The sequence below is a fragment of the Phaethon lepturus genome, unplaced genomic scaffold (genome assembly GCF_000687285.1).
Source record: "Phaethon lepturus isolate BGI_N335 unplaced genomic scaffold, ASM68728v1 scaffold12009, whole genome shotgun sequence".
NCBI lineage: Eukaryota > Metazoa > Chordata > Aves > Phaethontiformes > Phaethontidae > Phaethon > Phaethon lepturus.
In genome coordinates this window covers 42,138-58,151 of record NW_010564191.1, presented here as the reverse complement: position 1 = coordinate 58,151, position 16,014 = coordinate 42,138, and positions in this window count along the sequence as shown.

Here is a 16,014-nt window from a genome sequence, read left to right as displayed (position 1 = left end):
AAACAATAGAAAATCATTTCAAGTTTAATTTTGGTTGCATTTCAGTGGTATTCCTGCTATGAGTTTTGCTAACTTGTGTTTTCTTTCAGTATGATAGTATTTTTTTAACGTAACATACTCTGTTTATAACGAAGATGCATATCTATTTGGAATATGGAAAAATCTTGATGGAATTAAGTCTTAGATAATAACATGAGGAAATTTTTGAATGCATATTAATACTAAGTATATTATATATGGAAGAATTAAAAAAATGGAAGAGTAATTTGAGAACATCTGCAATTTTTATTTATGTAAGATAATATCCCATTTTTAATTAAAGCTGGAATTTAAGAATGATAAATCGGACCATTATCTAGTAGCAGTTAGTTTGCAGGCATTTTTTTCCTACTGTTCTGCAGATTGCTGCAGGTTTGTCAGCGCCTTTGGCTTTTGTGAGTAAAATGCATTTCCTACTCGTGGCAGAATAGTTGTAACTCACTAAACATGGAACAGTTGTCATGCGTAGCGACATCTCTATGTTTAAACCCTGAGGAATAGAATTATTTCAAACAGTGCATATGTAGAAATTTCCTGGTAATCAATTTTATTAAAAACATAACAGCTAGAAATTTTATATGCCAAATGAATTTGGAGAAATAGTGCTAAGGATACTAAAACTATCCAAGAATAGGAGACGAGTTTTAGGGGAAATTGTAACGAAGGAGTTATCTTTTATTTTATTTTGGTTTTTAGAGTGAAATGATGCTTAAATTAACTTAGAAGGAGAATTTGTCTTGCTATAGCTATACTGTAATAAATTGTAGATGAGCCAAAACTAGATGATTTATCTGAAGGAAGTACAGAAGTACTCTACATCATACTGTTTACAGTGCCAGACATAGCTTCTGTCTGCCTTGTAGCCATTGACAAAAAAGGAATGTGTGCTTTAGACCTGTTTTCCTTCAAAGATATCCAGTTCAGCTTGACACAGGCTGAGGCTTGTATTGGAGGTTAATAGGTGGATGGCGGGGAGTGAAGGTTTTGATTAGAGTGCCGGGGTTCTCTACGAACTGCCCATTTTGTCGTATTCGGCAAGTTTTTGAAGTTTTTTGGTCTTCAGTAGTAGACTGACCTTTTTCTCGTTTGTTCTTTTTTTTATCTTTAGCCCTTAAATTACTACTTTATGCTATCCTCACCCTAGACTATAGTTGGTTCTGAGTTATTGTTACATTGACAAGTCTTAGCAATGTGGTGTCAAAGTGGGAGGAAAAAGGGGTTGGGTAGGTGATTTGGGAGTAACTTGAGTTAGCCCAGCGTTGCCATCAGGTGTTACAGATCTCTTGGTGTTTTTGACTCTCAGTTATCCCAGGAGCAAACAGTCGCTTCATACCTGCCCTTTTATCATCCAAGTCATGCCTGCTGACCCTGCTGGTCTTGCCTTCTCTCTCCATTACTTTCACAAAACTTCAGGATCCTGACTGGGAGAGAAGTTCAATTGTTTGGGGTCAACTGACCGTTGTGTCTACTGATCGCTTTAGATGATGGCTTCAAGATGCCAGTCAAGAAAGAGACCTATATGGAAGAGGACTCTGTTATGGAGTCTTCATAGCTATCTACTCTAGACTGCTGCATTACCATCTACTCCAGGCTATACAGGTGCAGGCTGGTTTGCAGTTGTACTCACTCTTGTAAGGTTTAATGTTGGCCTTGCAAAGAGTCTGGTGGCCCCAAGCCACAAGTCTTGGGGAATCAGTCCTCAGTGGTTTCTGTGGCTGTTGAAGCATTCAGTTCTGAAGCTGTTTTAGACATGGATCTCGCGTCTTGCCCAAGAAGATGGAAGCTCTCTAGGCAGAGGTTGTAAAGAGGAGTTTCAGAAAAGAATAGTTCCCAGAAAAGACTCTAGAAAACCAGAGTCTAATGTAACTATTTGAAATTGCATCATGAGTTAGAAATGATAAAACCTACCTTTTCTTCACCATCGCTTTTCTTTTTTTTTTCGTTGTGACATGGAGCAGGGAACCTAGAGAGTGGTCTTGCATTGAATTGATACTCATTCTGGTACAAATAGACTGAAAAATACTTGTGTGTATTTTTGCGTATCAATACAGGAAAAAACCCCTAGATTTTAATGTGCCATGCTATGTCACGCTGAGTGGAATATACATTCAGTATTAAAAAGTAAGCATCTATACTTTTTAAATACTAATTTCCAATGGTAACAGTTGTATGGAAGGTCATTGACTTTGTGGATTGCATGAGGTCCCTGGGGTTCAGGCGTGTTTGAAGACAATATTTGTGGTGTCTGCACCTCCTGTCATTAGCAGGCATTTTTCAAGGGACTGTTCTTAGATTATATTTTGCACGTGGGTCTTAAGTTTTCTCAGATACTGACTGGAAACAAGTGAAGGATATAATAATTTTCCTGTGCCTTCAAGAGATCCATTGGTGGATGATGAGACCAATCTGTTCAGAGCATGGGTGGAGTCGGCGTATCTGAGCGAGCGGGGTGAATGAATTGGTGGCAGGGAGGGAATTTGAGATACTTGTGTGCTTCCTGCGTTTTTAAGCGGTATAAAGGATATTTCAGCTGTTGAGATGAAGCTCGGCAGCTGCTCTGCAAACTCCTAACAAAACAGGGGCCTGAGTTTTCTTTATCTCAAGCATCTGCCTCTCACCACAGATGTTGCCGGGCCTCTGTATTTCTCTTAACCGGTAGTCTTTGAATTACACAGTCGATATATAGTAATAATGAGAATGGTTTTTATTGGATAAGATGAGCCTGGGAGATAATACTGTTACCTTTTAATTGCTAGGTGCATACTAAGACTCTGAGTCATGAAGAGGAAGCTACAAAAACTGTGCGCCAAGCAGATGCTTTGCCAGCGGAGGAAAGCGGCTACACAGCCACGTTCTGGGCTGTTACAGCATCGCTGTGGTATTTGTCTTCCCATTATCTCTTCAGCTTTTTCGCAGTGAATTTAGGTCCATACTTACGGTTTGTTTTTTGGTTTTGTTTTTATCCTTCCGGAACGTGCCCTGGAATTTACAACTGGTAACGTCATTAACTCTTGTGTATAGTATCTTTAATTTTGTCTTTAAAATATGGAGCGTTTTGAAGTGTGAGCGGTGAGGTAGGATATTCTGTGATTTTGGAGATCGCTGGTGGTGCACGCCAGGGCAGCCTTCTGACCACGAAGCCCAACCACGCTTGTTCTATTAGCTGTTACTTCACAAGCGTTTGTTTAGTTTTTTCCTCAGATGGATAATCAGTGTGGAACATTCTGTCCACAAAAGTCTTATTAAAGAGGTTAGAGCATCCTTCTAATTATGAAAAACTAATTAGGCAGATTGTTGGGCCTGCAACCAGAATTTTGTATTTTAATGGATTTTGAAATGCGGTATGCTCACTTTTCCTATTGTAAAATACACTTTTCTTTTAAATGTCTGGAAATAGTCTTTTTGAGGAGAGTAAGAAAGCAGTAACATTTTAAATTTTGAAGAATATACGCTGTAAAATTGGTGAAATCATTAATTCATACCAGCTTCTTATTGTGGCAGTCAAAATTCTTTTGTTACCTTCCTGTTGGTTGATTTAAAGTTTTTCAACTGCCCCAAAGAGGAAGCTGGATCGAGTTCCTGTGAAGAAACAATGTATTTTGTGGTTGCATTAAAATTAGGCTTCGATGGCACACAGATCTCACAAATTGCTCTTTGGTTACTTCACGCTAAAATTCACTGACCACTGTTTCACTGAGTCTGGGGAAGTTTATTGTCTTTAACGCTGGATCGAAGCCATTCGCGAGTGCTCTTGCAGTGCTGTTTTGGTCTTTTGGTCTGGAAGCTGGCGAGTAAGCCCATTCTCAGCTGTGGGGTGACCTGGAAGCACAACCGTTGGGGTTGGTTGGGTTTTCATGGTTCGCAACTTAACTCCCGTTAGGTACGAATGACCAGTGCTGAGGCATTTTCTTGATTTATGAGGTACCGTGTGGAAAGCCGAGGGGTGTTTGTGGATGGGGAGGAAAAGCCTGATTTGAGAAATACTTAAAATATATACATTTAAGATGAGTTTCTCCTTAATGTCTACTTTTGAACTTTTTTGCAGCTGTGCCCTGCTACGAACTTTAATTAGTCTTAACCTTTTTTCAGGCTTGTCAGTCTGCATTTTGCAAAATGCTTTGGCTTGCGGATAAGCCATGTAGCCAGGAGCTGTGGGCAGTGACCTGCAGTCTGTCTCAGGACCATCCTTTGAGATGGAATTCAAAATACAGATGTTGAAATTGGTGAAACGAGGTTGGCGGCCATCTGGAAATTGGCCATCTGCTCCTTCCTACAGAAGCAGGGAGCGATGTGTTTGGGGGTCCCTGTCCCTCCTGCTCACAACCTGAGTCAAGATGGTTCAGAATTGTATCTTTGAAGCCTGATTTGGGAGTACTGGATTGCCAAGTGCTTGGCACTTGGTGATGTAAGGAGCTAGAAGGGGAAAAAAAGGGACAAATACTTCTAGAGAAGTAAGATTTAGAAATGAGCTGTATAGAAGGACTTCAGTAAAGCACTTAAGGCTTAAGGTCACGTAGCTTGGGTCTAGCAATGTGGAAGAAGAAAGCATGGAGCAAAGGGAGATGCAGCTTGCTATGCTGACCGATACAAAACTGACAATAATGCCCCATCAGGGCATGGGGCTCGTTAATTATTTTGATGAAGCATCAGGAAATATGCCCAGGCAATATGCAGAGTTCATACCACACAAAAGCAAAAATGTGAATACAGGGACTGGAGGATGGAGCAGCTGGGTCTGGTGCGCTTAAAGGAAAGCCTTCCTACTTCCAGTCCCGGGAGGCTGAAAAGAAGACAAAAATACTGCAAGACTTGTTTTTGTGGCGTCAGCCTCTGCCACTGCCAGACCTTCAGTATCTGCTGGAGTGTCGGCTCTGGCTTTGGCGAGTCAGATTTGTGTTCAGCATCTGTGGTGACCTGTAGATTCGTGCCCTTCCATGCTCCTGCAGTTTAGTCTCCAGCCTGAAATCTGGGACTATTATCAACCAGACAGGTCTAGGTAGTTAGCATGACGTCATGTCTCTTAAGCAGTTTATGGAACAGGGATGAAATTTATGGCAATAAATATTTTAAATTGTTTTTGTTTGGCTTCCTAAGGAGAAGAATTTCCTTAGGTGAGAGGTTATTTTGCAAGTGCCGCCACTGTATGATGTATCGACGGTTTCGGTACATAGGAAGCTTCATTCCCTGCAGTGTCGTAGGTTGAAATTGATACTCGGACTTAATAGCTTTAAAGATTCTTGTTTAATTACTGGTCATTCTTCTGAAGTGGATGACTCATTTAGCCTTCAGCGATCGGAGGTGTTCTGGCCCTCCATGTAACTCTACGCATACATATTTTTGCTGCTAAGAACCACAAGAATGCGTCTTTTCCCCTTGCACAGCTCGTTTCGTAGGGTAATACAGAGGAAAAAGCATCTCGGAGTGGGTACGAAATGAGAAAAGGCATGTTGTGGACAAATTTACATCGACCCTGATGGCTGTTGGTGCACACTTGAACTCTGCCCATTCAGTTCTCACCTGGAAGGACATGTTTGGCTCTGTCTTATGGCCTGTTGTCAGTATTATTGCTGCTATTATGAATACTATAATAAATTAATAATCTGTTAGTCCATAGTTCTATATTGGTATTTCAGATTAGGAAGCTCTTTAGTTGTGATGGCAGGACAGCATGACATTTCTGTGTTTCACCGTGTTCTGGCGTGGTAAAATGTTAAAGTTAACATTAAAACTAGTTCTGGTTTAACTGTTGCCAGCTTTTTTTCCAGCATTTCAGGTTGTGTCTTCGCTGTGACATTGCATGTGTCAGTGGCAGAGGCCACTGCAGAAGCACAGGCTTTGAATTTACCAGCAGATGGGCATTTCTGTATCAGCAGACAGCACTCGGTCTTGGTGCATTGAGATCTAAATAAATTTGCACCGATCTCAATAAATGTGGATGTTTTGAACCTTGACTTTCTAATGCTTCGCAGTTGGGTGTTTTTTTTCCCTGCTTTGTCGGGAAGGATGACTGTAGTAAGACCATGAGCTGATTACTCCCAGTATTATATAATAATTTCGTAATGTGGGGGGGATATTAAGAATAGATGTGAGTGCTCTTGGAAGACTCTTTATGGAATAAGGTTTAAGCACCATTGTAAATAGGATGCGCGTTCTCTTTCATCCTGAGTCAGATATAGCTTGGCTGTTGCAGGGTAAATATGCTGGCACCCAGGACAAAAATCAAGAAGGTCTTAGAAAACACTTGCAAAACATACAGTGGCTCTACTGTCTTTAAAAATTGTCATTATTTCTGTGATGCATTGTCATCCTTGGATTTTAGGTGGGTACCAGTTGGAGTTTGACTAAATACCAGCCCGGGCTCTGTCTAGTATGTCTCTGAAACGCCTCTTTATTTCCTCACGTCATGTGTTTGTCTTACGATGCGCTAGTAGCGAATAATTCTGAGTTGGACTTAAAATTTAAAAACTTTCTGGTGTTTGAGTATCCACGCAGAGCCGCGAGGAGGCGGCTGGGCGAAGGGGCCGTTGGGAAGATGAGCAGTAGCTCAGGAGGGTCGTGGGGTGTCTTTCTGCTGGAAAGCCAGCGCATCAATGGTCAACTAAATTGGGGCTCTTTGGGGAAGGCTAAGTCATCATTAGAGATTAAATGCCTGTTTGCAATGAAAAGACAACTAATTTGATTGATGCCGTCTTTTTCTCCACCAATGACATTTAAAAAAGAAACCAAGGGGTTTTTGGGGTGGCTGTTAAAGTTTGTTGAAGTCGCTTCCGTATGCCAAAATAGCTTTTTATTAATTGGAGTTAGCCTTGCAAGATAAGACCTTGTAAAAGTATTTTTTTTTTTCTGTGTGGTGTTTTTTTTTTTTTAAAAGCTTTTTCTGGATCATGTAACTAAATGCCGGACAAGATGCTGCAAGTCTAGTTTGTATTTTATGGAGTGCTCTAAAGGCACGATAATCCAGAGGATGGTTGTTAGGATCCTATGTTCCTAATAGTAGGAAGGATAGTAATAATGACTTTATTTTTTATATTTTTTTTTTTAGGGTGCTGAATTTTATTTTATTTGTGTAAGCTTTTGAAAACATTAAGGTTGAGCTGCGATAGTGTATTATCAACAGTTTTGTTCTTCTGATTTTGGTGGACTCTAGAGCAGCTCTGCTGTCATTCCCAGCAGTTTTTTATAGAAAATTTTCTCCCCACTTCAATATTTTTAAGATACTTTCATTACAAAATTACTTGAAATTAAGGTTAAGGGTGTGGGTTTTTTTTTTTTGTTCCTTTTTCCTGTGATGCCGTGTGAGTGCATATGAATGTGTTTTTGCCATAGTGGTACTTGCTCATTTTGGATTATTTTCTGCCTCTGAATATTATATGATTTCTTGTTAAAGTGAATGACAAGATGATGTATGACACACTTGAGATGGTATTGAGAAGAGCATAGTTGGAAAATTGCAGTGATAATTTTCTTTTTACATCTCAAACGTACACGCCGTTGAGGGGGGTGGGGAGAAAAAGTTTAACAGGCAACTCAAGAAAAGCATAAGGGGAAACCTTGAAAAATTACAGGGAAATTTCCATAACAGATACACGAGTAATACTGGTTTAATAATGATTTCCTGTCATGAACTATTTTTATCATTTGCCTGCTCTCTGACGTGGCATTCTATTTAACATTTTTGAGAGCCACGTTTTAATCAGATTAAGCTCAAGGAAACCGATAGGTATCTGTTTGGCTCATGACTTCGGCTTCTGTTTCTGATTTAGTCACAAGACTATTGTTGCTGGAATCTCTTAAACCCCATTTTACTTCCACTTGCAGCCGGCGCGCAGCTCACGGTGTGCGAGCCCGGAGGTTGTGTGCCAGGGATTTTCATGATATATGCATAGGGTGCATTTTGCAATTGTTTTGTAAATTAAAGAAGACTGATACAAACTGTCTCTCTTTCCTCCTGTGATTAAATAGCTAAAAATAGCTAGCTATTTTTAGTTTCAAGCGTAATAATGTTTCTTAGGAACAAACTCACCCAAAGCAGTGTGCGAGGAAAGGCTGATCATAAATAATGCTGATCTACTTATGTAAAACAAAAACGGTTAATAAAGCAGTGGATATTTTTTTTCATCATTTTATGTAGTGTGCAGCGTTCATAAAGCTTCCCATACAAGAGATGTCATGAGAATAAAATATAAATACATATATTTTTACCTTTGATATTTTCATGTTGTTCAGTCGTTTTATTAAAGACAGCAGAAAAGTTTGTAAGCAAAATTCTTCATTTAGTTCTCTGGTATCGTGCATGTCCTGCAAATTTAGGAAATGACAAAAAAAAGGTGCTGTGTAACATTTGGGGTTGTTGGTCGGGCTTGGACACTAGTGGATTTAGCACCCGATTCGCTGGTCTCAGCATCTTGTAGCATGGGGGAGGACGAGCAGCCTGGCTTTGAAGAAGTTCCATCTATACATGCTCTCATAATTTCCAGAGCAAAAACCATGTATTAAATTTCTAATGATCTCTTTTGTCTATTGCAAATACAGAATTTTTTTTTTTTTTTTTTGCCCACACAGTAGAGACAATATTGGAAAGCTGTATTTGTATTGGATCTTCCTTCAGTGTATTATTTATTTGGTTGGCGTGCTAGAAAACTGCAAGTCTTTAAGAATTAGTAAAAGGTTATTAGTTACTTTCTGTAATAGAATTAGCTGACCTTTAAATAGGAGCATTACACAGGGGGTCTCTAAGTGGAAAAATGACAGAATGTAGTTTTAATATCGTAGCAGTTTCGATTACTAAATTTTACAGTCACGATGTAGGAAGTATATGTTTTGATTGAATGTTGCTCTTCGCTGTGTTTTTTGTATTCAAGACGGAATTTAACCCCTCGGTTACAGTTTCTGCCACTTCTTATATTTGGCTACATTTGAACAATACAGAAAAATGACTTAATTTGCTAAAAATGAATGTCCTTTGGTAACAGCAGCAGTGGGAGTTTTTTCTGTGGTTTTTATTAAGCATGATTATATGCAGATTCCTTGAGCGCTCGAACAGACTGTCTTGGGTTGCTATCAGGCATACGTGATGTACACCCTGGAGCTGGTCTCATGCAGTTCCCTGTATCGGCGTGCTATTATTTATTACTCTTTCCAGTGTCTGTATTTATCTACTATTTTAAAGAGAGACTTACTATACAATACAATATTGCGCATGAAGTTTACGTGCACGCCTTCTGTTTTTAAGTTGGGAACGGGATACACCTCGTTTCCAAAGTAGCTATTAAAGCAAACTTAATCTTTCTTTCTTAATCTTTCTCGTACTAACACCGGGTTTGTACTAATGGCATTATTAATTGTGCCATTATCTAGAAAAGATCTTATAAAGACTTTAATGATACTCTGTATTTTTATTGCTATTTTTGAAACTTAGATATAATGATTTTATTATGGCTTGGATTTCAGGTGAACTTCAGTAGAGCAGCACAGGCAAATCTGTAGTTTTTCAAATTTTGACTAGGTCTTACAACATTTGTTGAAATCCTTACAAGATATTCATCTATTTGTAGCATCATATAGGTCTGTCTCCCCATCTGTCTCTGTTTTTCATGACAACGAGGCTCTGGTACTCTTATTTTTTTTTTTTTTCCCCTTCACTTTAGTACTTATTCATTGAAGCCCACTGTAATGCTGTTTCTATCATAGTTATTTGTCCAACAGCTTTTATTGATCATTTGTGATAAAAGATTCCTTCATAGGGAGAAATTTTAACCAGCAATCAGTGAATTTGGTTTAATTAGACTTAGTTTTATACTGTAGGAAAGCTAATGTAATCAGAACCCGTTTATGTACTATTAAATACATAAATAATTAACATAATGTGCCAAAATCTCAGGAATATTGAAGAAAAAAACAGTTCTCACTGAATTATTTTCTGCTAGGCCATATTTATTAAGGAATTCTTACAACTTTTATACTTTAGAAGTGGCTACTCATCTACGCTTCAGATTCCCTCCAAATAAATCCTTATTTAACAGGATATCCCTGAGACTTTTTTTTCCCCCCAGTACTGGCAGGCTGACTAAAATACTCTCATCTGGTTTAAGTAAAATCTTTGCATTACTTGGCGGTGGTTTCTTTTGTACGTGGTGCTTAGAGCTCATTGAAGCTCAAACGGTACAGGAAATGCAAATCATGCAAATCATCCTCACGCTGACGATGTACAGTGGCGTGATTGAGCAGCAGTACGTATGGCTCGTGGGTTGACCACATGAAAGAAGTCATTTAAAGACCAGATGAGCCCAAGCTGGGTTAAGTTAGACTATGTGTGAGCTTCAAAGCTTATAGAATAGCATCCTTTTTAAAAATAAATTTATTTTATTAATAACACCTGCGCGGAGTTCTTAAACAGTGAGAACGTGTATAGATGAACGTTACATTAAATGTATGCCATACTTAAATCAGAAGAGCGAAATTGTTATTTTTGTGGGAATTCAGGTATGCATTCATGTTGGTGGAAGTAGACCTCAGCCTAATGCACTGCAAAAAAAAGTCCAGTTTGTGTTTGTTGCACTTAAAAGCCCAACTCTTCTCTGCCTTTCAGGTAAAAATGAAAATAAATGGAAGATAAAAGGGAATTTTGTCTGGGAAAAAGTTTTAAGAACGGGCTTTCTGTAAGTGCTTGTGAGTGGAGGGAAGAGGGATGTCGAGTGCTTGCTGCTTTGAGTTTCTTGGGTAACTTAGAAAAAAAATCCTGCATATTTTTTTCTATACTTCTGAGGAGCTCTTTCTGTAGTTCCAGGGCTTTCAATGAAGCTGAGCCCTCGTTGTGTCGTGTAACGCCAAACCTCGAAAGTGGGGGGAGCAGCTGTGGTGGGAACCCTGGGCTTCATCCAGTGACTCCTGTGAGACAGATGTGCAAAAACCTGTAGGCACAACCTGAGTCAAGTCGTGGGTGAAAATTATAAGCGTTTCTCATATTCATCTTGCAATAAAAAGAGCGTTGGTGGTATATTCCTGAAGACATTGTTACCTATTCTTACCATTGGTGATACTCAACGTGAGTGGCTTTTAGTAAGAGTCTTACTTCTTACGTTTTTTTTTACAGCCCTCATTCACTTTTCTCTGGTGTTTCGATGTTTTTAAAAGTTCAGATTCATTCAAATAATGTAACATGACACAAAGCTGGAAAATACCAATCTTGAACTGTTTCTGTGTAATCTTGTTTAATTTTTGCTTGAAGCAGTAGCCCTACAGAGGTCTACTCTGGGGCCCGGACACTGCACTGTGTCACCCCGGTGGATGTCATCGTGACTTGATATTTTTTCACTAGTGCATTGCTCCTCCTTGATTTTCTTCGTTCTACTAATACACAGGAGCAAGAGAGAAGGAAGAACTTAATTATTTACCAGATTTTGCTTCTTTCCCATGAGGTCAATCCGCAGGTCCTGTGTCATGAGGAGTGAGGCAGATGTCCCATCTTTCCCCCCACTCCTTCCTTTTAAAGACTAACTCTATTCCCTTCTTTAATATCATATATGAAGTCAAGAGGAGCATCTCACCCTCTCGGTGTGCCTGCAGGCTGGGGCAGCTCCCGCCGTGCCGAGCACGTACAAGCGCTGGTCATCGGGCTTAGTGCGCGGTTTTGGGTTCAGCTGGGGCTGGAATGGTTAAGTTCCTTCCTTCTGTGTGGTTTGTTTGTTTATTCATTTCTTTTTAAGAAAAGAAACAAAGGTGAACGAATAGATGGCATCCTGAACTCACCGCAAGATGCTGGGGAAAGGAATATGGTAAATAAATAGTGTTTTCCTGAGCCAGTTTGTAGAGTCATCCCTTATGGAGGATATTCATGAGGCTGCTTCTGGCACAGGCTTCTGGGCATGCGTTTATACATCCAGCACACACTTAGTATTTTAATAGAAGTGGGAATTTAAATCACAGATATTATTAAATTGCCTTTTATACTCAGTGCAAGAAATACCAAGATGCAGGAGCTCATAGAGAAAGCAGAAAAGAAATTTTACTACTTGTATCTATAATAATTTAATGTCCATTTTAGTGTTTGACAGGAAGTAGAGCTTACTTAAATGTTTGTACCTAAGAGCACAGGCCTGTATAAAGATCTTTGAATTTTAAAGTTAACTTGTTTCTTCCAGCAATATAGAGAGAGAGATACAGAAAATTAATCCCATATGATTATGGTACAGCTCCCAGTGCTCCAGAACCTTTTTGGAAATACTTTCCAAAGAACATCTCCAGTCATCTTGACAAACAGCTTGAGTAAAGGTGCCTTTTCAGGAGCCCAGAAAAATTTTATGTGTAGTCCAAAGGCATCACTGGAAAAATGGGGTTATTTGGAGACCTTGACCAGAACTATTTCACTTTGCTCAATTTTTGCTGATACGAAAGCTTGTCGGCCAGCCACCTCGAACAGATTTTTAGCTTTCTGTGATGGAGAGATGCACAATCTTTTACCAATAACAAATTAGCTGTTGTCAACAATTTTCTTGGCCATAGTTTAAATAGCTTAATTCAAAATGCAGCGCTTTGGTTCTGTTGTGGGGTTTGATAAAAATGCAGAAAATATATGGATGTAGTATATATGCATGTTGTGTATATGTATAAGTATATCCGTGTGTGCGTCCATGCAAACGTGCATATACGTGTACCGTCCATGCCTGAAAGTACGGTATCTGAAAATCCTGCATTGCTACGTACGGTCCCATGAAGATAACAGTTTATTTCAGGATGTCTGTCAGGTACTGTGGTGAACAGGGTCCATGAGATATGTAGACAGAGTGATAATATACGAGTTGATTAAATCAGTAGACTGTGACGCTTGGTTATCTTCAGCTCTGGCTTGGGCTCCCGAGTTCTCACTGTGGCACTGGTTCTCTTCGTGGCCCTTGATAAGCAAGCTTTGGCCTCAGTTTCTTAATCTTGAAGATTAGAAAGCAACTAGTATATTTTTCTGACTTTGTTATGCATGACTGGGAGCCCAGAGGTGTGTGTTTCTCCTGCATGTTACTGGGGAATAATGGGCATTCGGCATTGGGGGCTTTATTTAAGGATAAAAGGAATCTGAAAGTTTCAGGATACCATAGTTGCATATGAGATGTATTGGGAAAACATAATTTGTAAAATATTTGGAAGCCTAAAAGCATTATTATTAGATTATTACATTGTTACTGTGTTCTTCCATGTGGGGAAAATCTCAAAATGTTGCAGCATTGGGGTTGGGTTTGGGGAATTACTTGGGGAATTCATCCGTGTTGTCAAAATTGACTTTAATGTGACTGTAAATGGCCAGTGTAGTTCTTAACCCTGCGGGACGCTCACCCAGGAGCTGGAGGCCAAAAATGGGCAAAAGGCTTCAGCTTCAGAACTGTCAAATTCTCTCACTTTAGTGCACATTCTCTTTTTCTTTGAATTCTCTCCTGTATGTGTCTGCTCTTGCGTTGGTCCCTTATGTCCCATGTCAGGGGCTCCGAACTGCCTTGCCCAAGCTGCAAAGCTGAGACCCTTTTCTTCCTTTTCTTTTACTGGTGACATTAATAAATAAAAACCTGTTACGGTAACACATGAAATAAAATGATAGGATGTCAATACAGATTACACTTAAAATCATGTTATGTAAATGGAAATAAAACAGCTTATGGTATATGCCAGGCATGATGCAAGTTTTATTTAATAAATATATGTCTGAAGGTTTACATTCAATCCAAATGCTCCCCTTTGTGATCTTTAGCCATGTTTGTAGAGAAAACTCTCTTAAAGCACTTAAAGTTTAATTCGGAACAGACAAAACAATTATTTTTTGAAAGTCTGCTGAAATATGTTTGGCAGCTTTTGAATTTAGGAGAGTGTTTGTCTCACTTCTTTGAAATCTCGCTGCAGTCGGTCGTTCAGCCATTGCGGTGTAATTGTTCAAATCTGGTAGTGAGTATGGGCTTTGCAGAGTTAAAAAATGATCTAGTAAGAAAGCCTGCCGGCCAAAACCAGTGTGTAGTACATGAAGACTGAATTTTTCCTTATTGATGTGCTGTTGAGTATTGGTCTAGCTGCTGTCCCCATGGTTGTGGTACGTGCTGGTTGCTAAATAGCTCCACGTAGGAAGGGCTTTGGGCCACCAGTACCTACCAGTGAGTGGGGCTCTCCTGCAGCCTCTTGTTTTTGTGGTCTCTGTGACTGAGCATCATCTTCTGTGTGCAAGAGATGCTGGAGGAGCAGCATCAAATGCAGTGATCACGGCCACTGAGGGCTAGTGAGTAGCTCATGTTGGCCCATGCTGATATTTGAGGAATAGTTACGATATTAGGCTTTGACCCAAATAGTCAAATCAGAGAGCCTCTACTCTCCTGGAGATTTCTGACTAGTATACTGTGACATCCCCGCTCTTCTCATGGTGCTTTCTCATTTAGTTTATATCTAATATCAACGTCTATTTAATACAGGTCTGTATCTATTACATAGACACTGGACACAGAGGTCTGGAAGCTCTTAAGCATTATTCTTATTAATTTCTTAGCGAACAGAAGTGTGACTTTATTTTCTGTTACATCGTTTATACTCACAGAGAATATGTTTACACACCGATGTGTGGCTATTTCTTATGGGAAGAGAAGGAAAAAGATTGGCACTGCGCAGTGTAGTTTTGTAGTTGAACTATTGTGTGAACACGGAGCAGAAACATTTAAATTGTAGTTCTGATTGCCAGTTCACTGATCACACTGAATAGCTTGCTCGGTTTATATTAATGCAGAAAAGTTGCCATTATGCCACAGCAACAAATGTTATAGAAGTGTAAAGGGCAGTTGGGAGAAATAAATATTTGCACTTGCCTTGTATTTGTTTGTAGTATTTGATTAAGGTTTTTTTTTTTATATATGTATATGAAGAAGTATGCACTTTGTGAATATATATTAAAATCACCAAGTTATTCCTAATGTTCTGTAGCACTGCCTGCTCCTGACGAACATCTGATATGGATCATATGCCTCTAAAAAGAGAAGTTCCTCGAGCAAAATATCCTCATGAAAACAGGTTGGAGATACTCACATTCTCTCGCTCGCTCTCACTCGCGTGTTACATTTTGGCACGTTGTAGAAGCAGGTAGCATAGCTACTACCTGCTGTTGAAAGTGTTGAAGATACTGAATTATTTATTCCCTCTTCTGCACTATCCAAACTCGTTTTGGGTAGTTTGACACATCTCGGTCTTCCATATGGATACTTCATGGTGACAGAGTTGCCAGATGCTCAGGTTTTATGACAGTCTGAGTTTTTTCGAGGACTGTATTAGTTTTCTGGGAAGACTCCTGTTTTTCCTGAGGTCCCCATTCCTAGGCAGTAGTTATGCCTTGGGTTGATGCTCTGGAGTGGGAGTTTTGGGGGAAAATTAGCTAAGAGCTTCCATAAAAATATTCTTTAAAGGACTAGATTGTGTGAGATGAAATCGGAGCCATGGGATATTAGAAAAATGTGAAATCCATTTCCTAAGAAAACTAAGTTCCTTTTAGCGATAGCCTTCAAATTTCTAAAAAAAAGTGTTTAGATCTCAAGGTATATAAAGCAACATACAAAACAGCCTGAAATACTTCAGAGAACAGGATTTTTGGGGCACTTGAAGCTTAAAACTAACCGGTCTGCTAAGACCCTGCTCATCTTCTCTGTGGTTGTGCAAAGCGAGTGGGTCTTCTGTTGTTTTAAAATATTAAATGTGTAAACCTGAAAAGTGGGAGAAGATTCGAGTTTTGAGTTTGTCAGTACTTTTTAAAATAAAGGACAATCGGCTATTGTTTTACTTCACCCTTCATTCATTAGAGCATCTATTCATGTAAACTTCTTTAGGGGAACCTCTCATGATTTTGGTGAGTCTGTGCTGCACTGAATTGGATTTATCCCACTGAAGGGGAATCAATCTCACTTATAGTGAGGTCCATATATCCACACCAGATGATGTGAAGTAACGGTCCTCAAAGTTTGTTGTTCA